A 25,661-nucleotide genomic window follows, 5' to 3' on the forward strand; every position below is an offset into this window, starting at 1 on the left:
GTTGCCAGGAAACCTGAATGCTAGTCCAGTAATTCATTTATCATTTTCAATAACATTCAACAGTGGTAATTAATCACCTTATGACATATATTCAAGTACTGTTACCTTTCATTGTCTTTAATTAAATGCTACTTCTAGTTTTTAATCATACTTTCTCTACACTGATTCATAAAAACGGATTTTTGGGAGGTGGGAGATACAAGTAATCTATAAATATATATGGTGTGTTTTTCAAAACAGTGATTCTAGTTCTACTTTATATAATTATCAAGTCTTAAAGTGATAGGAGGAAATTCTGCTCTCATCTACACCAACACGTATCTGGAATAAACTGAAGTCTTTGGAGTTTCTCCAAACTTACACCAGTTTGAGTGCAAAAATGTATTCCACTACAAATACAGAATTTTAGTACTCTTACGGAAAAATCTACAAATAGAACAAGCTACACACTTCACATTCAGAAGGGCAAATTTAGACAGACTTTTCCATGGTTTCACCTTAAAAATAAGGGCTAGTATCCACTGTAAAAATAAGAGTCAGTATCAAAGTTTTGATCTTGATTAATCTCCAAGTATTCCAGCACTTAGGGCTTGTCCTGTACAATTCGGGAGATATGGTCATCCTAACTAACAGGTTGTTGTTATTACTGACCATTTATTAGATCCACAAAGAAAATGTTTGTTTCTATAAACTTTTCTTTGAGAAAACCATCATTTCCCATGGCAGCTTCCATTTTGATAACGACAAAAAGAATAACTTTTTTTTATTATCAGAGAAATATTTCAAATGAAACAATTCACCCAGCTCTTCTACTTCTAATGCAGGGTTTCAGCCCCATTGTCCTAGATACTGTACAAACACAGACTGAGCATTGAGGTGAAATCTAGAGTCCATTAAAGTCAATGGCAAAACTCACATTTACTTCAACAAAACTAGATTCCACCCATAAATTCCTATGCCACAAAAGTTACAATTTTAGGGTCAGATTGTGCCTGGCTCCTAGCATAGCCATCATACGGCAGTAAGCAGAAGTAAGTCAATATGGCCATATTTCAGAACTCTGCACCGTGGATTTGGGCATTAAAAGGGAAAAGAGCAAGGACTATTCCTTTTCTACTTTCAACTCTAAGGTTACGTCTAAACTACATGGCTCTGTCGATGGAGCCATGTAGATTTGGTTTTTTGGCAAATGCAAATGAAGCCGCGATTTAAATGATCGTGGCTTCATTTAAATTTACATGGCTGCCGCGCTGAGCCGACAAACAGCTGATCAGCTGTTTGTCCACTCAGCGCGCTAGTCTGGACACTCCCCTACCGACATCAAAGCCCTTTGTCGGCAGCTCCAGTAAACCTCATCCCACGAGGAATAACGGGGCTGCTGACAAAGGGCTTTGATGTCGGCAGGGGAGCATCCAGACTAGCGCGCTGAGCGGACAAACAGCTGATCAGCTGTTTGTCAGCTCAGCGCGGCAGCCATGTAAATTTAAATGAAGCCACGATCATTTAAATCGCGGCTTCATTTGCCTTTGCCTATCTGTCTAATCTACATGGCTCCATCGATGGAGCCATGTAGTCTAGACACAGCCTAATAGGCCACTCTTCCTCAAAGCCAGCAGAACTGAGAAGAGAAGGCACATACAGCTAGTAAAAGACTACAGTAAATGGCTTCTTTATATGAGCAAAGTGGTGGGAGTCAAGGACAAATTGTGACTTCCTCCTAGGGGCTCCTTTTAAAGCAGCATAGCTTTGTTCTGCTATCTACACTGTGCAAAGTTTCAGTCTATCCTAAAACAATTGATATATGGAAGAAGAGGGGCGCATTCAAATATTATTATCATAAAAATCATAGAGGTGGAAGAGACCTCAGGAGGTCATCAAGTCCAGCCCCCTACCCAAGGCAGGACCAATCCCAACCCAGCAAGGACTTTATCAAGCCGAGACTTAAAAATCTCTAGGAATGGAGATTCTACCACCTCCCTAGATAATCCATTCCAGTACTTCACCACCCTCCTTGTGAAATATTTTTTCCTAATATCCAGCCTAGACCTCTCCCACTGTAACTTGAGGTCATTGCTCCTTGTTCTGCCATCCGTCACTACTGTGAACAGCCTTTTTCCATCCTCTTTGGAACTTCCCTTCAGGAAACTGAAGGCTGCTATCAAATCCCCCCTCATTGGAACCTCCCTTCAGGAAGTTGAAGGCTGCTATCAAATCCCCCCTCACTCTTCTCTTCTGCAGACTAAACAAACCCAAATCCCTCAGTCTCTCCTCATAGGTCATGTGCTCCAGCCCCCTAATCCTTTTGGTCACCCTCTGCTGGACCCTCTCCAGTGCGTCCACATCCTTTCTATAGTGGGGAAGCCCAGAACTGGACACAGTACTCCAGATGTGGCCTCACCAGAGCCGAATAAAGGGGAATAATCACTTATCTGGATTTGCTGGCAATGCTCCTCCTAATGAATGTTAATATGCCATTAGCCTTCTTGGCTACAAGAGCACACTGTTGACTCATATCCAGCTTCTCATCCACTGTAATCCCATGGTCCTCTTCTGCAGAACTGCTACTTAGCCAGTTGATCCCCAGCCTGTAACAATGCTTGGGATTCTTCCGTCTCAAGTGCAGGACTCTACACTTGGCCTTTTTGAACCTCACCAGATTTCTTTTTGGCCGAATCCTCTAATCTGTCTAGGTCACTCTGGACCCTATCCCTGCCCTCCAGCATATCTACCTCTCCCCCTAGCTTAGTGTTATCCGCAAACTTGCTGAGGGTGCAATCCATCCCCTCATCCAGGTCCCTAAAAAAAGATATTGAACAAAACCGGCCCTAGAACTGACCCTTGGGGCACTCTGCTAGAAACCGACCGACAACCTGACATCAAGCCATTAATCACTACCCATTGGGCCTGACAGTCTAGCCAGTTTTCTATCCATCTTACAGTCCATTTATCCAATCCACATTCCCTTAACTTGCTGGCAAGAATATTGCCCAGGACTATTTTTTAATTTTGGTCCTATGCTGCCCAGCAATACCCACTCCTGCATTGTTGTCCCATTTCCATCCGCAAAAACATTAGCTCCTGCAAAAGAAACTAATTCCCCACACGTGGAATTCAGACACAATTTTTACCTCTAAAAAGTATCAAACAAATCTTCCTTAAACCACATGAAGTATCTTGAACCCTGTTACAATAAATATCAAATCTCCTTCTATCCCTTGTTTAAATTTAAGTATTAAAATCTCTATCATTTAAAAAAAAATCCTGTTTTCTATTTATGATAAACTGACAATAGATTTAATGTTTTCCCAGAAATTACCTCAATCTGGGAAGTTTTTTTGCCCACGCAGTTCCCTCACAATATTCACAATGAAATGTATTTTACCTGCTCCTGCTATTAGGGCAGTAGGGGAAGGGAGGCATATCCTAGCCCTGCTGCTGGCCTCTACTCTGGTCCCAGCTATGCACAGTATGGGTATGTCTACACTGCATTCCTCTTTCGAGAGAGGAATGCAAATACAGACAAACGAAATTGCAAATGATGTGTGGATTTGAATTTCCAATGTTTCATTTGCATAATCGTGTCTGACCGCTATTTCGAAATACCCTAGAAGGGGTTTCTTTCAAAATAACCATGTCTACACGGCGTTTTTTCCTCTTGAAATAGGGTATTTTGAAATAGCGGCCAGATGCGATTATTCAAATGAAGTGCGGGAAATTTAAATCCGCGCTTCATTTGCAGTTTTGTTTGTCTGCATTTGCATTCCTCTCTTAAAAGAGGAATACAGTGTACACATACCCTGTGGTTCATGAACCACTTTGGACAACACGACCATTAATTTTTATAAACAGTCATGGTCCACAAGGAGCACAGAACTCATCAGGCTTGGTCCTCTCACTGCCAGATAGTTGTTTCATATGAACTTTGTTTGAAGGAAACCAAATGCCCATAAAATGTATTTATTAATACAAATAAATATAATATATATACAAGAAGTGAAAAGTTTCAAGTGACTTTCTAGTCACAACCAAATTTATGGTTACAATTTTTTTTTAACAATTACAAATTTGGCAACCATAGCTCCAGTGAAACATTGGGAGGGACACACTATGGATCATTAGTATTACCTAAACCTGTATAGATTTACACCTGTGCAACGTCTGAGCTCAGTCAAGTTGCTGGAGTGTAATCAAGGGCAAAATTTGGCTTCTATGCTTTGTCATCAGCTCCAATGCAAAGTACAGATATAGGTTGAAGCTCTCTAACCTGGCACTCAATGGTCCAGCAACATCTGCGGTCTAACATGATTTTAGTTAGCCAGATATGCACTTGTGTGTGTAGTCAAGTTTCCAGCAGTCCCATAAAATTTGTTTATAGCCAGCAGTCCTGGCTGTCAGTCTCCTGTAATGTTATTTAACTCTAATTTACCCTAAATGTCTTTTCAGAGCCCAGTAAGCAGTGGGAGTGTTGGTAATGCTGCTAGACAATATTGACCTCCCATGGTTTGGCAAATTCTCTGGTTCAGCACCAAGTCAAGTCCCCAGGGTGCTGGACTAGAAAGATTAAATTTGTAATTTGCAAAAATAAGTATTATATCCTGTCCAAAAAGTAAGCTCATGGGAAAGCTTGCAATAAGCATTTTGGATTATGAAGAAAAGTTTGGTTAACACAAAAGGGAAGATTTTGTTCCAGCAAACACACACAAACAGGAAACCTCTCCACAATAAGGTGTTTTTCTTCACACAATAGAATTTAAAGATGTATCATCAAAGTTTAAAATAAAAATGGCTATTGCTAAGCAAGTTCATCCTTTCTAGTAGGTTATGAGTGAGTGTAGAAGAATTACAGTACATTTCAAAATCTGTTAGAATTTGCATGGATGGCACACAAATACAAACAAATGTAACCTGTCTTAGTCTATGCATGATTTTTAATCAGTAAGCATGTCAAGCTTGGGGGAGGAGGAAAAATCAATTTTCAGAAGGCAAATGGTAACAACTGCAGATTTAATCAAATTGCATCTGCAATCCTTTACTATTCTTGATATTTTTGAAATGAAGTAGCTTTGTGGTAAAAATGAATTTCAATAAATGTCATTTATTTAGCTGTATGCCTTTTTTAAATTTATCAAGCTAGATCACAGATCCTTAGCACAAATTATGCTAGGACATATCAAAAGGAGTTGGATGCTGTTTAGTAGGATAGGCATAAAAATGGAAGAGCTATTGTAAAGATGAGTGACTAAGATATGAATCCCTATTTGTACCTTACCATATCATACAGGAAGAAAAATTATACAGAAATAGTTCATAAGACAAGAATTGCAGCTGTGGCACACACAACAAAACACTGCTGGGAATCAAATACCACAGTGAAAGGCATGGTATAAGAACCTAAAAGACCAGTAATTCTTTGAAGGTACAGCATTTACGTATTTTTCATTTCACAAGAGGTTTCATCTGAATTTGATGAATTCCAGGATTGCCTCCTCTAAAAAAAAATCTATTTAATGTTGACTTCCCTAGGAGTAGAAGAAGAAGCTGTATCATACAGCTGTAAAACACAAGCTTCAAAGGTTTTCTCTAGAAAATTTTCTACAAATATTATGTATCAGTATGTTATGAAAACCATTGTTTGTGAAATCTAGCAAAATCCTACACTGAGTGCCCCAAATTCTCTTATCTCAGTTCCATATCTCAACTCAAATATTGGTACAAACAGTACCCAGTTCATTCAAAGACCACTGGAGTCACCAGGACATACTATAATGATTTATATCAGGCTCTATTTCAGGGGCGGGCAATAATTTTAGAAGGGGGACCACTTTCACAAATTTTTGAAGTGGCCCTGAGCCACCCCAGAAGGGGTAGGGCTTTGCAGAAGGCACGGGGACAGAAAACTTCCCATGCTCCCCTGCCCACAGACCCTGATTAACCTGGGGATGTGGGGGGGCATGAAGTTTTAAACCTCCCCCTCACCCCACATGTGCATGGAGAGAACCACCAGCTGTTCTGAACAGCTGACAGTTCCCTCTAGGTGCAACCCATCCCTGGCAGAGGGAGGGGGCTTTGCACACTCCTTCCCTCCCACCGCCTCAGGGCCAGTCAGGGCCTGGGGGTAGAGGAGTGGCAGGGCAGCCATGGGCCGAATCAACCAGGTTGGCAGGCCAGATCCAGCCCACGCTGGCTCTTTTGCCCAGCCCTGCTCTTTCTGATCACATCAGGTGGCATAACAATAGCATAGTATAGTTTAAAAACAAAACAAAGCAAGAAATAGCTTTGGAGTCCTTGGGCAATATTTATTCTTAAATCAATACCTTTTCCGTCACAGGCATTACACCCTAGATGAATCTGGTCTAATAATTTTATCTTTTTTAATTTAAAAAAAATTAAATTACATGAAAAACGCTCTACCTTCCTGCACAACATAACAGTATTCCTGAAGGCAAATAGCTTGGCAATTTGGGAGATTTGTTAATGTGCTAAAGGAAACAAGCTAGCACACATACCATGTGTATGAATGCCTTTAGAAATTAGATTGCAACACTGATTTGATTTTCTAAAAGGTATTTGAAACAAAGAAAGCAATACAAGGTTAGTGATTCTAAGAATAATGAGAATTTGTGGGATTTCAAACAATTTTACATAAAACAGGCCCCATGTTCTGAGGAAAAAAGGTCACCTAATTATTCTTTTCTTTAAGGCCTTGTCTACACTGCATTTCCCCTGGGTGACAAAAATGATTTAAAAATGGTTTATGCTAACATGCTTGTGTCAGCTCCTGTGGATGCAGTATAGATTTGTTTAAAACCATTGCTAAAAAAATACAATCTTTAAAAGGAAAGCCCAACAAAACAAAACCCCGATGGTTTGGCTGCACAGTGGGGGATGGGGCAGGCAAGGAAGATCAACACTATACATTGTGACCAACTCATCTCCACAGTAGCACACTGCACAGGACTACAAGGGAGTGGAGAGCTTTGGAGGAAACTGGCTAGAGCCTGGCTAGTCTGCAAACTGGATTCAATGGCTGGATTTAAAGTCCATGAAGGGGATAATCATAGACTATGGCAATAAGAGAGAAGATACACAAGACGGAAGCTCAAGTGACTGGTAATGGACTATTAAACATTCTGTCTCTGCTTCAATGACAGCTGAAGTGGGGGAAACCTAGTCATGTGGGTTTCATGAACTAAAGCTAGCGGAGCTGGTTTGCAGACCCATATGTATTTGTTCAGAGTGTCAGGTGGCAAATATCCCTGAGAATTCCAGGCTCTCTCTCCTTCCTGCCAACAGATCTTGGAACTGGAATCCTTAAGGCTCCTTGGAACCAGTGTTTTATGGCCTGGTCTTAGGATCCTCTGAGGATACAAAGTGACTGTTCTTTTATCTCCCCATTTTATCAATGGTATTATGAATATTATGTGCAGTACTGTTGCACCCAGATCTCCCTGGCAGGATCCTGCTGTGGTAGGCCAATACAAACATTTGAAGACCCTGCTTCTGTCCTAACATGCTACCTTATGTGAGAAGAATTAAAATAGGTGCCTAATACAAAGAGGTCCTTAGAGAGACCTCACAATTCTTTGTGTGAGCACTGCCCTGGGGCCTGGGTTGTAGCCCCAATTTTTGAGGTTCCTTCTACTGCTGTGGATTACAGCTGTCCTGCTGCCAGATGCATGGCATTGTCTCCAGAATGTTTTTACCCTGATTTGGGGTCCAGCAAGCTGAAGAGACCATCCTTTTCCCTTCTGAGACAAGGAATGGGGAGCACCCGTCTGCAGATCACAGAAGGATGGAGATAAACTATTCGACACCCCAATAGTACTGGGCACAGCAGAAGTAGGTCAGAATTTTCAGGGGACTTGCCTGGTTGTGTGCAAAGGAGGAAGGTGTCTTAGAGACAGTAGGGAGGCAGATGTTAGGTACTTGTAGGCTTGATGAGGGGAGGAACCAAAATTTGCTAACAATTCTTTGTTTAAGAACCTCTCAATGAATTTGTGCTAAGTTTTGGGTTTCTAACTGGCTTATCCCCATTATTGTATTCCCATTGCACTATTGTAATCTGTAAGGCATAGTCTGGATCCAGAACACTTTTGTAAAGAAAGCAACCCTCTAATAAGTGGGTAAAGAGTGTTATGGAATGATAATAAGTTCCGAAAAGCATTAAGACAAAGACGCCAAACAAGACAAAACTTGCAACCCTCCAAAAATAGATTTTGATGTGAATTGTAAAGGGATTGTTTTAAACAACTAATTTGGTATAATACCTTTCTTCAAATTATCAGTTGTGTATTAAAATACCTGTATTTCAAATTATCTATGGCTACAGATTTAAAGAGATAACGGGTGCAAAGGACACTGCACTAGTAGTTATTTTCTCTGGTTATTTTGTTTTTAATGTCCTACTCTTGCAAAAGAGAAGCCCTGTAGTCTTTACTGGATAACAAGTGTAAATATTAGCTGCAAATATTTATGCAGCTTGTATAGAGAAGTGGGACATTTTGTACCTGGCCTAGGTATGGCTTTGTACCTTCTGAATTTGAAAAGTGATTCCCACCTATTTTCTGCTTGACAGCAATGCAAAAGGACACTTTGGATGAGATACATCAAAAGCAAATGAATTACCACAATATACAAAAGTTTCCTAAGAAACCTGAAAAAACATCCATACATTGTAGCTTCTCAAAGTAAATCCTCTAGATTAGAAAGGCAACAAATCCCAAAGACCTGTATAGTTATTAAAGTGTTTGTAGTCTTTAAATATTACTCAACATTTTAGAGGGTGAGGATTAACTTTAGTACTTACACTTTTCTGGAACATACATAAATATTTATAAAGAGACCATTAATGTAATATTTACATGGGCACACTACTAAAGTTTCCTTACAGACTGTAAATTATTTCTAATTTTGGACAAATTTACTCTTTAAAATAAAATAAATTAAAATATTTCTTGCTGATTTATTGTAAGTACTCCAGATCTGTAAAGTATGTGATCTGCTGATTTGGAACACAGCGTATTTTTTTGTTTAAAAAAGCATTTAAATTGATGTAAGCTCGATTAACTACACAAGACTATCAATAGACAAATATTTTAAAAAAATTTCGAAGTTGAACATTTAAATTAAATTTTACAAAGCTTTCTGAATAAGCTGAAATCTTTGATTTCATGTGCATTTCTGAACCTCTTATGCCCCAAAGGCACAGCTAATGGTCATTTTGCTTATCTCAAATAGATAGACAATCACAAAGAGAAAGTATAATAGTTGACAAAAATAGTATACAAGATGCATTTTAATAGCAACATACGTACAGTAGGTGGCTTCTAGAGACCGAAACACAAGCCTAAATATTGTGTTATATACAATGTGATGCGTCTTACAACATATCTAGAGAGAATGTTTTTAAGTGTGGCGTTTTCTTTCTAATGCCATTTGGAACAATTAGCCTAATCAGCTTCTTCTAGGATATGAAAAAAATGAAAAAGAATGCAGATAATCATCTGATGAAAATTTAGAAGAACTTATATGATTCTGTCAAAATTAGACTCTGTGGCACTCCTCATACACAGCAGAGTTATCCCTGGTCATAGTAGCACTTCTCTCACCCAGGAAGTTTCCAGCTATGAAAGCAGGTATTGCTGTAAAGCACGATCGCAGAAAACACTTTCGAGCAGAGTTGATGTTTTCCTTAGTCGGAATCCCCCGGAACCCCTTAAGGGACTCCCAAGCCCTAGCCGTGTACATGCCTACAGTACCTGTCTCGCCTGCTAAAGCCAACGCCGCGCTTTTCCAGCCGGGGTCTGCGTGGGGGTCCCAAGCTGGACGCCAGCCCCTCCCGCTACATTGCCGAGCAGCGAGGTCATGGAGCGAGCAAGGACAGAAGCCGCCCAGGACACCCGCAGAGACGCGCGAGCACCTGCGGGCAGGCCGAGGCGATCCCCTCCCAGCGCAGAAGGGTGCGGGGGCACTTCGCGGCGTCAGGCTGAGTCACAGCGGGCTTGTTCCAGAGCGGATTGTAAGCGCCGCGCGCCCTTCATTCACCTCCCCACCCCCGCGGCGGAGCCACTGGCTCCTGAAGGAGGCAGGCTCCCGCCCGCCCGGCGAGCGCCCCCTGCCCTCAGCCCGGCCGGGGGCGTGGTGCCTGCGCGCCGCCGCCCGGCTCACTGACAGCTACAAGTGCCCAACCCCCGCGCCGCGCCACGAGCCGCTCGGGTCTCTCTCGCACGCGTTGGGGGCAGCGCCCCGCCGGCTGAGAACTGCCCCCGGCAGAGCGGGGCGCCGGGCCCTTCCCCTCCCCACACGGCGCTGGGCAGGCGGGTCCCGGCGCTAGGCGCGCTCCGGGGCACGCTCCGTTTGTACCTTGGGCTGGCGGGAAGCTGAGGCAGCCGCCCCGCATCTGGGGCTCCGCGAGCAGCTCCCGCCACCTGGAGGCGACGCCGGTGCGGCGGGAGGGCGCAGCCCTGCTCTCAGGGCACCTGGAGGCGGCGGCGCTGCGCGCTTCCCGCGGCGCCTCTCCGGCTCCTGTGGCCTCGGCTCCCCCTGTCCCGCCTGCGCGGCCCTGACCTGCCGGTGACTCACCGCCTCGCGGGGCCCGGCGGCGCGGAGCGGGCGGCCCCTCCCCTCAGCCCGGGGTCCCTCAGCGCCGCTCCCCCAGCCCCGCCCCGCAGCTTGCCAGGTGGGAAGCGGGGGTTCCTGGAGCTCGGCCCGCCACCCGGGGACTGAGCCCCGGCAGGGCTCGGTGCTGCGGCGGGGACAGGCCGCAGCATTTCCCGTTGGCGCTGGCTGCAGAGGCGAGCCGGGCGGGGACTGGCTCAGGGGGGCACCGGCTCGGGGCGCGGCCAGGGGAGATCCAGGCGGACCAGTCCCGCGGGGCTTTGGGGGCTGAGCCGGTGAGGTAAAAGGGACATGGCCACGCTGAAAGGCTGAAATAATTGAGGGGGGACGAAGCAGGGTTAAAAGTTTCACCTGTTCCCCTCCCCCCAACCCATCCCTGGGCCCTGGCACCCATCGCGGTTTCCCAGCCACCCTCGCCGCTGCTTGCCTCTAGCAAACCCCAGGGACCGCACAGAGCTAAACTGTGCGCCCTCGTCTCACCCTGAGCGCCCCAGCCTCTGAGCCCGCCCCAGCTGGTGAAGGAGCCTTGCAATCGCAGGTCCTCATTGAACCGATTGACCTGCCGGAGAGACTTACAGGATCCAGCCCTTAGGTGGTCCCTCTAAGGCCAGGTGGTAAAACGTGTTCAGACACTGCTGTGCTATTTATGCTGCCTTAACAATAAATGGGGTCGAAAGCAGATCCCTTCCCTTCTGTTGCTACTTGAGAGCATTGGTATCTGAAGAAATGTTAACATCTGGTCCAGCGACTGGTGCCAGTGCCTCTGGCATGCTGCCCCACTGATGTAAGCAGGGGCTGAACTGCTGCTTGCTGTCAGCCAGCTGAAAGGAGGGGTGGGTGTGCCCACTACAGTTGTTTAGCTCTACAAGGTAATTAACTGTTAACTGTTGACATGTAAATACTGCTCAGGAGAGAATCCAAGGTGTGGCTATGTAAATCCCATTCAGCCAGGGCTGATGGAGGGTCAGTGTTGGAATGGAATGTGGAGAATTGTATATAATTTGGGACTGTTGTGGGGGTCACTAATCATGCTACCCCTAAATGTGGGAACTGTAAAACATGCCACCAGTGCTTGCAGGAGAGACACCACCATCATGGTAAGAGGTCTCGGAAGAACAAGCCTCCCCCCTTCCAGAGTTGAGTGAACAGAGCTGGGGGAAAGGGTTAAAGGACTTGAGTCAGCCTGCTTCACACCTACCAGGTGTGAGCTATAAGACTGGCCCAGCCTGCACCTTTCCCCCTTTGTTTTAAGGACAGACCTAAAGCAGACTCCCTGAGGAGTCTTTTTGTTTGCTAGTCCAGTGAAAGCTGGATTCATTTGAGAGCTGAAATCACTGGTTTGGCTGAGAGCCAGACCTACTGCAGCCAGTAGAGCGGCGGCAGGCGAGGAGCGGCAATCAGCGGTGTGGTGTGGAGCGGCGGCAGGCGAGGAGCGGCCATCAGCGGTGTGGCGTGGAGCGGCGGCAGGCGAGGAGCGGCCATTAGCGGCGTGGCATGGAGCGGCGGCAGGCGAGGAGCGGCGACCAGTGGCGTGGCGTGGAGCGGCAGCAGGCGAGAAGCGGCGACAGGTGCCCAGCGGAGCGTCCAGAGGTGTGGGACGAGACAGCTGGTGAAGCATAGCGGGGTTTCGTATAAGGTGCCCCCTATCTATCTCCCCACCCCCATTTCTACCCAGGTTGGGAGGTGAAACCCTGCGGGTGAACTTTGGGACTCTGGGTGGCACAGAGACTTGGGGGGACAGAGACTTTTGGGGAGTCGGTGGACTTTGGGCGAATCTTGGCCGGGGTGGGGGCTCATGTTTGGGTTATGAACTCTGTTTGTGGTGTTTTCCCCAAGCTAATGCCATATGAATTCTTCCTCTGTTTCATTAAATGTTCTTTTCCTACACTCAGACTCAGTGCTTGCGAGTGGGGAAGCATTGCCTCTCAGAGGCGCCCAGGGGTGCGTGAATTTCCCAGATCACTGGGTGGGGGCTCGAGCCGGTTCTTTGTGAGATTGACCCCAAGATATTGAACCCAGCCCTGGTTCCTGCCAGGCCTACCCGGCAGAAGGGGGGGGACAGAGACTTTTGGGGAGTCGGTGGACTTTGGGCGAATCTTGGCCGGGGTGGGGGCTCATGTTTGGGTTATGAACTCTGTTTGTGGTGTTTTCCCCAAGCTAATGCCATATGAATTCTTCCTCTGTTTCATTCCAACACTGACCCTCCATCAGCCCTGGCTGAATGGGATTTACATAGCCACACCTTGGATTCTCTCCTGAGCAGTATTTACATGTCAACAGTTAACAGTTAATTACCTTGTAGAGCTAAACAACTGTAGTGGGCACACCCACCCCTCCTTTCAGCTGGCTGACAGCAAGCAGCAGTTCAGCCCCTGCTTACACTTATAACATAAACGAGACAGTCATGAGACCAGAATCACTTCATAATATCTTCACTGAGTGTGGCAGAAGTGGGAATTGTAGGAAATAGATTTAAAGCATCCCATGTCGATAATCAAATAGCCATCAATAAAGGTGCCTGTGTAGTCACTAGAGATACTAAGTGCTCATATTCTAAGCATTGGGGATTTATCTTCACAACATAATCTCTAGGGTAGGTATCCTTTCTATTCTTTCAGATGAAAAACTGAAGCACTGAGAGTCTGGCTACATGCAGCAATACAACTTCATGATTCAAACTCAGCCTCCAGCCTGACTCCCCTTTTCATCAAATTGTGCTCACGCAGGCTCCATCCTAGGACCCAACAAAAGTGGAGGGTGTGACCATGAGTCACGCCAGGAGCCTTATTGCTGTGCAGTGTAGACATAGCCCTGCTGAATTTGAGCCAAAAGTCACCCTGGGCTGACTTTCTGTGTGTCTTGACAATCAAATTTGGTGGAGTCATGTTTTTGCATACTTCACCATGAATAGAGAACTAGAGTGGCTATAGTTTGGTAGGTGCTGGAAAGTCTGAAATATGCAGGGCTTAAATTACTCTAGAGCTGTCTAGAACAGTACTCTGGTAAATATTTTCCCTTGTCTCCAGCCTGATGCTGTTGATTTTCACTTGGGGGTCCGTGGCCTTCTGGGAGTCTGGGACCTGACTTCTGGATCCGTGGGTCTCCATGGCTGAATCTTGGAACCCAAAGCCACAGGGCCTCTTCTGTGGAACTGAAGTCCCAAGCCCCAAATAGGAGATATGGAAAACACCCTGGGAAACATGGGTGTTTGTGCTGGAGCCTGCATAATAGTGGAGTCCTAGTTTGGGACCCAGAGCTCAACAATTCCAAACCTGGGGTTACAAATTGTTGTAGATGCTCAAGCCTTGTGTTAATGAACCTAGGATCTGCTAACTTGTGTGCACTAGTCTAGGATTTACATTGCAGTGGAGACACCCTGAGGCTATGTCTACATTGCGCATTCTTGCACAAGAAGTTATACAAATGAGGCATGGTGATGAATATTGCTGTGCCTCATTTGCATACCTAATGAGCTTCCATTTTGCGCAAAAAAACCCCTCTTGCCCAAGAGCCGTTCTGCTGCTTATTTTCAGGCAAGTGGGGGGTTTTTGCACAAAAAGGAGCAGTGTAGACTGCTCCTCCTTGCGCAAAAGCCCCTATTGCAAAAATGGTAGCTTATGGCTGTGCCTCATTTGCATATCTTCTTGCGCAAGAATGCGCAATATAGACGTAGCCCAAGAGATTAAGGTCTGGATTTACAAAGGCACTTTAGCTTTGCAATACTTAACTTTGCAATACTTAACTGGAATAACAGTCTGATCCACAAAGCTTAGAGGCACGCCTTCATAATCTTTAGCCCCGTGGTTAAAAAGCAGTCAGCCAACCTACTACTAATATGCAGTAACAGCACTTCCACAATTTGCTTGTGTGTCCCTGTTTCATGCTAACTTGTTGGCTTTAGAGATAGAGACCTTTAACCTATGTGGGAAATGATTCATTACCCAAAGCAACCATGTCATTCAACCAGAATGTTACCCTTTTTATTTTATCTGCATCATTTCTGGAATCTTGTACTATAATATTTTGCACTTCCAAAATTACATGAAGGAGTTCATATTAGTTTAATAAGAATACCTTACCATCCTATGGCTACAGGACTATTAAAGGATTATTTTATTTGTCTTATTATTTGATAAGTGCTGAAAAAGTGTGTGGTGCTGTGCAGAATAAAAATAAAAACAGCCTCTGCCATGTAAAAAGAACATCAACACTAAAAATATTGTTTTGATTAATTCAGGGCCTGATATTTGTTTTACAGTCAATAACAATCTTTCCAATGATTTCAGAGGGCTTTGGATCAGGCTCTTATATTGTATCAAAATGTGATAAGGCCCTTCATTAGTAATCAAAATCCTAATACAAATTAAAGGCACTAGCCTATTGCCTCTGAACAGGGAACAAACTTCCAAGGAGGCTGGGGAGGTAGAACACACAGGTGCATTCTGTGCTGCACCCAGGCAGATAATGCTTCCAGGGGTAGTGAAGAATACGATCAGAGATGCCTTCTACTCCTTTGTAGAGGTACAGTTTGTGCACCCCTCTACCAATCAACGTGGAAGGCTCTCCCCACCCCACATACAGTTTCCCTTATGCTCTCCTGCAATGCCAGTCATCATCCAGCATAGTAGGGCAGAAGTATAAACATCTACATCAGATGTGGATAGAGCCTTATTCTTTTAAAAGGAAAGGGTAAAGAAAAAGAGTTCAATCTAATGATCACCTATGTGTAAGGATAGCCCTGGTCAAGAAAACAAGTCATATGCTTTTTGTTTGCTCACTAGTTCCTGATGCACCTGCTTTGGCTGACTAATAGCCAGCACCAAATCTGTTAGTGTTATAGTCCAAAAAAAATTAACAGATGGATTGTCACCCGGCATTAAAAGGAGAAACAGATGTTTCCTTTCCATTTTTTTAACATGCTGATGCCATGTTGTTTTAAGTGAGCAGTATGAGACACAGATTGTAAAACAATAGGATATCAACGGTTACATATTGATACATATTGATCCTAAAATCAGAGGGTTGATTTATAAACACCTTAACTGGAGGATGAAACCTCTTGTAAAAGCCACGTGAAAACTAACTAAACAGGACCTCAGCTTGATTTCCATTTGTTTCAAGTTCTTTTCATGACTTCACTTTTGCCATCTGTCCACAGCTGCATTTTGTAAAGAGGCTGGTGTAGATATGATAGTGTGAAGCATTTTGGAAGCTGGTCCCAGTTGAAGAACAGTTCAGTAGTGATCTGGTGCAATCTATTCAAATAATTGGAAAGTACAAATTCTACTGTCACAGAGTCCTGGCTATATATGCTTTCCACCCTTACTGGATTTAAAATAGAAGGAGGATGAATAAGAATAAGCAATGACCAAAGGATGTGATTTTATGATTAGACAAATGACTCAAAAAATAATCTCCAGATCAAACTTGGAGAATGAATGAACATGCAAAAATATGTATGTTTATGAGTTATTACAGCTGTATCTGTAATACATAAGGGCCCAATTCAACCACCTTTATTTATTTTGAGTAGTACTCAGAACATTGAGCTATTTAACATAAGCACAGCTGGCAGAATTGTACCCTAAGTACTTTTCTTGCCTAACTTTGCATTCTTACATTCAATATTAGAAAATAACCATGAGCGTTTGCTAAAAAGTATATCATACTATATCTCCTGTTTTCAGAGGGCTTGATTCTCTGTACCTTCATGTAGTCAGGAGTAGAAATCATGAATCATGGTTGCAAGTTCCCAGCTTTAGCCCCTAAATCACACTGAGTAATTCAGCTCCAGCCAGATGGGCAGGGCCATCTACTGCAGGGGAAGGAAGGAAGAGGGCCAAACCAAATGGGGTTGGGATCTGGTTTATGGAGGTCATAATGCCCCCTGGTTTGACCCAGCCACACCTCCAGGTAGCCAGGCCAAAGCTGAATGGAGCTGTACAGAGATCTGAATCCAGTCTTATGGGACAGAAACCACTGCTGTGGGGTTAGTGCAGTCAGGGTTTACTCTTCCACAGGGCTCCCCTTGGTGTTTTTTTCACTCTGGGTATCCTTATTTCTGTCATTTGATCACTCATCTCCATGGTCTCTTTTTTGTACATGTGGGAGCCTCAGTTTCAGATATTGCCCCTGAACCCGCAAAACATTTGTATGGCCCTGCAGATGGGATCACTCGATCAAAGCAAATGACATAATTAACACACATGGCCAGTGAATGCAAAGCTACCATTGTGTATTGCAAGTATTATCTCTGTTTTCATTAGAATAAGGGAGTGGTCGACAAAGGCTTCCCTTGTCGACCAATCCGCTTCTAGACTGCCGCGCTGTGCCGGATCAGCTGATTGTCATTGTCAGTAGCCATTTTTATTTTAATGAAGCAGGGATTATTTAAATCCCCGCTTCATTGACTATGTCGGGTAAACTAGTTTACATGGCTCCGTCGACAGAGCCATGTAGTCTAGACATACCCTTACTGTCTATTAGGCAAAGAACTGATTGATGCAGCCATCACCATTTTCTAGCATACCCCTCTGCCCATCATGCCAATCAAATGTAAAATGTTGACACCCTTAATGACTTATCTGCCAGATACAAAGAAAAAGAAATAATTTCACAAATTAAAAATTATATGAGTTTAAATATTATATATGTCCCTGAAATAGAGGGGTGTGAGGGTGGCATTCGGAGAACTTGTGGAAAGAAATGGAAAAATGTAAGGGAATCGTGAAGCGTGCAAACAGTTTGGCCTTCAGAAGCAATGGTGTGTCCTCTAGTGCTTTCCAAAAGTATACACTACTACACTAATCGAGAAGAGTGTTTGTGTCAAAAACCAAAATAATATCAAGTATGTATCTACTTGGAATGGTAAATTCAAGCATAGAATACATAGCTTAAAATTAGGGTGGTATAAAACACAGTGAAAAAGTTTTGACATGTTGGATTATCAAATGCATTGTAGTCATACTGCAATTCATCTTATATCTTCACTGGATTTGATTTGTCTTAAAAAAGACTAGAGAGTGGGCTCCAGGGGTAAGCTGAGGATGAGCGCTTTGGGAGTAGGAGGGGGTTCTGGCTTGTGGGGGTCAGGGTTGGGGCAGGAAGGGCTTACCTTGAGGGGTGCTAAAGCAAGCTTCCTGCTTCTCTGGGCACCGCAGACCATGCTGCACCCCAGAAGCAGACAGTAGCAGGTTCCTAGACAATGGGAGTGTGGAGTTAGTGCTCAGGGCAGGGGTAGTGCGTGGATCACTGGGTGCTCTTTCTCCACCACCTGGGAGTTGGGCCTGCTATCAGCTGCTTCTCGGGCCCAGTACAGTCTGCAGTGCCAAGACAGGCAGGAAGCCTGCTTCAGCACCCCCACTGGTCACCTGATCCGCCTACAGCAATGAGACCCAGTACTGGGTTAAATCCTGTGTTTCCCTCACTTTCTCTTATGAAGTAGTCTCATTTTAATTGAATAATTAAATATTAATTGGGAGGCTGAAAGAGATAGAATGACTCTGTAGCTTAGTGGTTAGGGCATTCACCTAAGAGGGTAGGGAATAGGATTTGAATCATTGGTCTCCCACAGCCTTTGTGAGTCCGCTCCCTAGTAGGCTCCAGGGGGTCTGCAAACCTGGGGCAAAGGCAGGCTCTTTACATGCCCTGGCTCTGCACGGCTTATGGTAGCAGCCATCAGGTCCCTGTGGCCCCTAGATGCTAGAGGCTTCGATACTGCTCCCTCCTGAGTGCCAGCTCCATAGCTCTCATTGGCTGGTAACTGTGACCAGGGAGCTGCAGATGGGGGGGCAGGCAGAGCTTGCAGGTGTGAGAGCTTTGTGAAGCCTCCATGGCTGCCCATGGACCAAGGGCAAGGGTGGGCAAATATTGGCCCACGCCAGATCCAAACCACTAGGTTAGTCTCTGGCTGGCCCCCCACACCACAAGTACAGGAGATCTGTTCCCTTTGGCTGCGGATTGCCATTCCTAGCTAATGGGAGCTGCAATCACCTGTACCTGTGGAGGTGCAGATAAATATAGTGGCAGTGGCCTGGTGAACTGCCACCCTTTTATTGCCCAACCCTGACCTAGGGGCCTCAGGAACCTGACAGGTGCTTCCAGAAATCATGGTAAGTACCACTGGGACCCTACACCCCAGACCTCTTTCTGCATCCTAACCCTCTGCCCAAGCCTGTAGCCCCCTCCTGCACCCAAACCACTCATATCCCCCCATACCCTAATTCCCCTACACCAACCCATTCTATCTCTTGCAGGAGAGCAAGTGCTAAAAGAAGGGGAGGTGGAGTGAGTGGGAGGGGCTGGTTCAGAGAAGGGATAGAGGAGCAATGGGGTCTTGGTGAAGGGACAGGGCAAGAGGTCCCCGAAAAAATTTAAATCAAAATTGGGGTCTTCTATTCAACCAATTCTTAGCTGTCGTTGTGACCCCTGAAGGCTATTGGCAACCAGTGTAGATTGAATCAGTTTTTGGGCTGCTCAAATTTATGCGAAAGCGACGAGGAGTCCTGTGGCACCTTATAGACTAACTGAAGTGTAGGAGCATAAGCTTTCGTGGGCAAAGACCCACTTCATCAGATGCATCTGACGAAGTGGGTCTTTGCCCACGAAAGCTTATGCTCCTACACATCAGTTAGTCTATAAGGTGCCACGGGACTCCTCGTCGCTTTTGCAGATTCAGACTAACACGGCTACCCCTCTGATACTTGACAAATTTATGCTGAGGACTTTTCTTGCATCTCCAGTTTTGGGACCTGTAAACAAATTCATGGACTTTTTCACCTTTATGATCTTGTGCCAAAAAGTTTTCTTACTGGGCTGGAAAATTTGACCCTTGAGATACTAATCTGTATATAAAATATATTTCAACACACATGTGTATGTCAGAGGAATACAACCCTGGCTTACTAGCATCATAAATATTACGTATTTCTCAAATGTAATTCATAGTGTGTTCTCTGCATTATATTTTGATATAGTGTACAGGATAATGGGATATATTCAGCAATTAAGCCAGTGAAGTGCAAGGCTGGATTTGGCTCATTATCATTTAAGTGTCCATCCTGTTCGGGTAACTTTTAAAACCAGTTACTGATTCTGCAAAGATTTAACTATAAAATATTTGTTGCCAAAAGCTTTCCTTCATAAGACACATTTAGGATGTAAATTAATCATAAGAATCTTTGTACGAAATTCTTCTTCTCAATAACTTGCATACTTTAATTAGACACACACTGATAATGCGTCTAATTCTACTGTGAGTGAAATCAATATTAAATACCAATTGATTTCAAGGAGGCAAGATTACAGCCATAGCTTGCATTCAGGAAGCATTTGTGCCCCTAACATAATAATTGCAACATAATTTTTTCACATTAAAATAGTTTCCAATTTCCCTAGTTTTGTTTGTTAACACTGCCATGCAGTCAAGAACATTGAAGCATGATATCCATTAAAGAGGTAGGCTTAACAAACCAGCTGGGACTCAGAAAAGTTTGTTGTTTATATGTTTGAGAATTTGTTCAAGTCAAACAGTATTATGGAAAATATTTACACTTTCTAAATAATATTCAAGACAGATCATTGGTTACTAACCTGGAAATCTAATTTTATGTTTTCACTTTTTTATGTCTATCGTGCTAAGGTATTTGCAGTTTGTACTAACATGCCAGTAGCCCTAAAGCAAAATTCCATGTTAAAATTTATGTTTTTGTAACACTCAGCTTTTTTAGCAATACCATGAATTTAATTGCCTAGATAAAAAAAATGAAATAATAAATGTCAGAATTGGGGGAATTAGAACTAAACAGCACAGATGATATACATTCTCCAGTTAAAAGTTAGCAAGATGGTAAGTGACTTTTGATTATTAATTGCATGTTTACACAGATGCTGACTTCCTCCTTTCCCAGAGGGGTTACTCAACCCCTGCTCAGCCCCAAGATCAGTCCCACTCCATCCCTTTCCTACCACCACCCTGCCTCTTCTCCACCTCTGTCCTGTATCTTCCCACTCCTGCTCCTCCCCTGCCAACCTCTGCCTGCCTATTTCCTCCCCTTCCTCCAGCACCCCCTACATGCTCCAGAATGAATGATCACAGGTGGGAGGCACTGGGAGGGAAGGAGAGGAGTTGATTGGTGGGGCTACTGGTGGATGGGAAGTGCTGGGGTGGCAGGGGAGACCTGGCTGCTGGTGGGTGCTAAACACCCACTAATTTTTTTCTGTGGGCATTCCAGTCCTGGAGCACCCAGAGTCAGGGTACAGCTACACTGTACACGTATTTCAAAATAAGCTATTCCAGAATAGTTATTCCGAAATAACTTATTTCAAAAAACACATCTGCACTACACTCAAAATTAGTCTGAGGCAGGCTTCCCTAATGTGAATGTGCTATCTCGATTTAGAGCCCCAGGAGGCACTGGGGAGGAATAACTTAGAATGGCTTTGGTGAGGGGCTATTTCGAAATAGCTGCAGTGGAGCATCTACACACGTCTTATTTCAAAATAGCTATTTTGGAATAGGCATTATTTCTTGTAGAATGAGGTTTACAGATTTTGGAATAAGCCACCCATTATTTTGAAATTATTTTGAAATAACAGAATGGCTGTGTAGATGCTTGCATTGTTATTTTGAAATAACACTAGTTTTCTCGAAATAATGGTGCAATGTAGATGCACTCTCAGTGCCTGTGCATGCTTCTAATGCAGAAATATTTGTTTAAAAATAACTTTTTGGAAAAACAGCTTCTTCAGATGATCTGATCTGATACTGTATATATGTGTTGTTAGTCTTTAAGATGCCACAGAGTTGGTCTTTTTTTTAAAGTTGTTTTTAAAGTTACACACTAACATAGCTACCCCTCTGAGAAATGTTTCTTTTATTAGCCAGAAGATTTCAATGATGATTGCTTGAACTGCCCTCTTGGACCAACTCTACCACTGACTTCTTCCCAAGTGCTGACTCCATATCAAAGTTTTATAATTTCCGTCGACGGAGCCATGTAGATTTGTTGTTTTGGCAAAGTCAAATGAAGCCGCGATGTAAATGATCGCGGCTTCATTTAAATTTACATGGCTGCCGCGCTGAGCCGACAAACAGCTGATCAGCTGTTTGTCCGCTCAGCACGCTAGTCTGGACGCTCCCCTGCCGACATCAAAGCCCTTTGTCGGCAGCCCCAGTAAACCTCATCCCACGAGGAATAACGGGGCTGCCGACAAAGGGCTTTGATGTCGGCAGGGGAGCGTCCAGACTAGCGCGCTGAGCGGACAAACAGCTGATCAGCTGTTTGTCGGCTCAGCGCGGCAGCCATGTAAATTTAAATGAAGCCGTGATCATTTAAATCGCGGCTTCATTTGACTTTGCCTATGTGTCTAATCTACATGCCTCTGACGACAGAGGCATGTAGTCTAGACACAGCCTCTGTGAGGATATGACCTGTGCTTAGTTTTATATTGAACCTATTACAGTTTTTTAAATAAGAAATTGCTCTTTCAACTATCATTAATTGTTCACAAATTTAAGCCGAAACTGTGGTATCTTGGGGGAGGAGGTGCAGGTTGCCTGGGTTCAGTAATGACTGGGTTCCCTTTGCCTGGGTTCAGTAATGACTTGGCCATGCCTGTCCTATTGGAAAGGCTAGTAGCACAGAGGCAACAAGCCTTTTAGGGTACATCTACACAGCAGGGATAAAGTCAAATTAAGCTACACAACTTCAGCTACGTCAATTGCGTAGCTTAAGTCGAAATAGCTTAATTTGGCTTCTGCCACTGTTTATGTAGCAGGAAGGTGAAGGAGCAACTCTCTTCCTTCAACTTCCCCAACTCCTCATGAAATGAGAGTTACCATGAGTTGGAGTAAGAAGTCCTCCAGCTCAACATTATTTCGAAATAAAGGCTTGTAGTGTAAATGCACACTGTGTTATATCTGAATAACATCAGTTATTCCAAAATAACGCTGCTGTGTAGACATACCCTTATAGACCTTGGGCAAAGCACGTTGTAGTCAGTGAGAATCTTTCCAGGCCCTGAGATTCCTCGTGGCCTCTTTCTGTGACCTGACTTCTTTTATACCCATTGTACATTAAGTTTTTATTTTTCACAGGGCTTATCCTGGGGAAGCATGTTTTACTTTTGAGGGCATGTGTGGGATGAGGCTATATTTTCCTTAAGAAGTTGTTAATTGTTTTGCATTGAAAGCATTGTGCAAGAAAGCATTACGCAAATGTTTTTATAAAGTATATCAATAATCAGATCCTGTATCCCAATTGTTAGTACAGTAAACTTCCGATAATCCGGCACCTTTAGGACCCAGGGGGTGCCGGATTATCAGATATGCCGGACTATCAGAAGGGGGGGCTATGAGGGGTCTGGAGTGGGGTGGGAGGGGATGCCACCACAGACCCCTCGTAGCCCCCCCTTACGATAGTCTGGCTCTGCCCCAGGCATCCCTGATTCAGCCGCTGCTGGTCAGTTTCAGCAGCAGCTGAATCGGGGAAGCCTACACTAGAGCAGCTGGGGTGCTGCCGGGTTGGTCCCGTAGCGCCGCCCCTTGGCGCTGCGGGACCAACCCGGCAGGACCCCAGCTGCTCTGCCCCGGGGGTCCCCGATTCAGCCGCTGCTGAAACAGATCAGCGGCTGATTCCAGGAAGCCCGGGGAAGAGCTTCTCTGCCCGGGGCTTCCTGGAATCAGCCGCTGATCTGTTTCAGCAGCGGCTGACTTGGGGACTCCTGGGGCAGAGCAGCTGGGGTCCTGCCGGGTTGGTCCCGCAGCGCCAAGGGGCGGCGCTACGGGACCAACCCGGCAGCACCCCAGCTGCTCTGCCCCAGGCGTCTGGATTCAGCCTGCTGGTGAAACTGATGCTGCTGGTCAGTTTCAGCAGCGGCTGAATTCCGACGCCTGGGGCAAAGCAGCTGGGATGCTGCCGGGTTGGTCCCGTAGCGCCGCCCCTTGGTGCTGCGGGACCAACCCGGCAGGACCCCAGCTGCTCTGCCCCCGGGGTCCCCAAGTCAGCCGCTGCTGAAACAGATCAGTGGCTGATTCCAGGAAGCCCGGGGCAGAGAAACTCTTCCCCAGGCTTCCTGGAATCAGCTGCTGATCTGTTTCAGCAGCGGCTGAATCGGGGACCCTGGGGGCAGAGCAGCTGGGGTCCTGCCGGGTTGGTCCCGCAGCGCTGTCCTTTGGTGCTGCGGGACCAACCCGGCAGCACTCCAGCTGCTCTGCCCCAGGCGTCTCCAAGAGCAGCTGGGGTGCTGCCGGGTTGGTCCCGCAGCCCCGAGGGGCAGCGCTACGAGACCAACCCGGCATCACCCCAGCTGCTCTGCTCCCGGCTTCCCCGATTCAGCTGCTGGTCAGTTTCAGCAGCAGCTGAATGGGGGAAGCCTGTCTGGCTGCCCCAGCATTTCCGGGTTCCTGATGGTGCCGGACCATCAGGAGTCCCGGAGCATTGGATGCCGGACTAATGGAGTTTTACTGTACCTAGAATATTTTTATTGAAGGAATATGGACAAACAGATTAGGCCTAAATTCAGGGTTTTTTGTTGTGGACTGTCTAGTTGTAGGGTCTGCTCCTGTGAGGTGCTGAGCACCTCTCGCGATGCTCTGGGCACCCTTAACTACTATTCAGTAACAGTTGAGGGCTCTCAGCCCCTTATAGAATTGGACATTTGCACATCGGAGGGACACTGGACATGTCGCGTTACTGGGCACAAAGTGGAGTTCTGAACGATTATGTTTTTGTTTGACATAGTTGTGGTTGGATCTTACTGTGGTGCTGAAGGCCATTGAAGTCAGTGGGAACTGCAAGGATCCAGCACTCTTCACACTGCTCTTAAAACTCATGAATAGAGTCCATGATAATTAGAGATGGGAAAGGTATCTTGTGGAAGGCATAGTTATAGGACTAGTTTCAATGAAACTTACTGTTATAATTTATCTTTAAATAGCTTTGCATAACTGGCAGGCTATAAAAAGAACACAGGTGCCTGGAAATACTTCCTGAATGTTTTTAAAACTAATTTTCAAGGTAATGATAATGCTATGAATGTATCATTTAAATACGTTTTCTTAGCAAGAAAATAAATTAACTATGATAGCAAAACAAGATAACTATGATACTGCCATCTGGTGGTTTTTGTTAGAATACTGAAATAGGATTTTGCTGTTATCGATTATTATCCCCATAGTGATACAAGTGTCCATGGCACTTTACACATAAATAAAAAGTACAGTTTCTACCCTGAAAAGTTTACTCTCTAAAGCAGGGGTTGGCAGACTTTTGAGCCTAAGGACCACATCAGGGTACTGAAATTGTTTGGAGTGCCAGGTAGGGAAGGCTAGTGGAGGCTGTGCCTCCCCAGACAGCCAGGCATGGCTTGGCTCCCACCCCCTACATAATCCCCAGCTCCGTGCCCCTGACCCGATCCCCCCCCCCCCCACTCCTTGTGCTCTGATTGTCCCTCCCAGGACCCTCACCTCCATCCAACCTTTTCCTATTTCCCGTCCCCTTATTGGCCTCCGGAACCCATCACCCTTATCCAATCTTCCCTGCTCCCCACCCTAGCTGCCCCTCATCCCATATCCAAGTTTTCCTACCTCCTGTCCTGATCACGTTGCCCAGAGCACCAGAGTTGGCTGTGCTGCAGCTGTGCTGGCCAGCTAACAGCTTGCATCTGTGCCACTCAGAGCACTGGGTCTAGCAGCACTACAGCCATGCTGCCTGGCTGGAGTTGCAGCTGCGCCATCTGGATCACTGGAGCAGAAGGCACTGCAACTGAACTGCCTAGAGCATCAGCATTTCAGCATGGCAAACTGAGGCTGAGTATGAGGGAGACCAGAAAGGAGGGTGTCAGGGGCTAGTCTCCCCAGGCAGCAGCTGGGCGGTCAGACAGAAGGGTGCCATGGGCCTGATGTGGCCCATGGGCTGAAGTTTGCCCCCCTGTCCTCTAAAAGCTAGGTTTTCAGAGATATTTTAGATACAGGGCGTCCCAGCTATATGTTGCTCTGGTATACGTCGGTTCCGCGCTAACATCATTGACACTTGTAGGAACTG

General features: G+C 45.2%; 1 protein-coding gene and 1 long non-coding RNA gene across 9 annotated transcripts in view; one reads left to right on the forward strand and one right to left on the reverse strand.

Annotated features, from left to right (window-relative positions):
* MET (MET proto-oncogene, receptor tyrosine kinase) overlaps positions 1-10,884 on the reverse strand; it is a 130,917-nt gene extending 120,033 nt beyond the window's left edge. Inside the window, exon 1 of one of the 5 annotated variants that reach the window (XM_014573355.3) lies at positions 10,582-10,884. The gene's annotated coding sequence lies outside the window, so the exon portion shown is untranslated. Of the gene's footprint in view, positions 1-9,608; positions 9,712-9,758; positions 9,899-9,919; positions 10,217-10,362; positions 10,496-10,581 lie in introns of those variants that run through there. The other 4 variants (XM_014573354.3, XM_075929236.1, XM_006122537.4 and 1 more) reach the window with 4 other exon arrangements.
* The window catches only part of LOC102446925 (uncharacterized), a 54,907-nt gene continuing 39,006 nt past the window's right edge, over positions 9,761-25,661 (forward strand). Inside the window, exon 1 of one of the 4 annotated variants that reach the window (XR_012903943.1) lies at positions 9,761-10,018. This is a non-coding gene — a long non-coding RNA (uncharacterized LOC102446925). Of the gene's footprint in view, positions 10,019-10,541; positions 10,679-10,753; positions 10,898-25,661 lie in introns of those variants that run through there. The other 3 variants (XR_012903942.1, XR_012903940.1, XR_012903941.1) reach the window with 3 other exon arrangements.

Source organism: Pelodiscus sinensis, chromosome 1, assembly GCF_049634645.1.
Source record: "Pelodiscus sinensis isolate JC-2024 chromosome 1, ASM4963464v1, whole genome shotgun sequence".
NCBI lineage: Eukaryota > Metazoa > Chordata > Testudines > Trionychidae > Pelodiscus > Pelodiscus sinensis.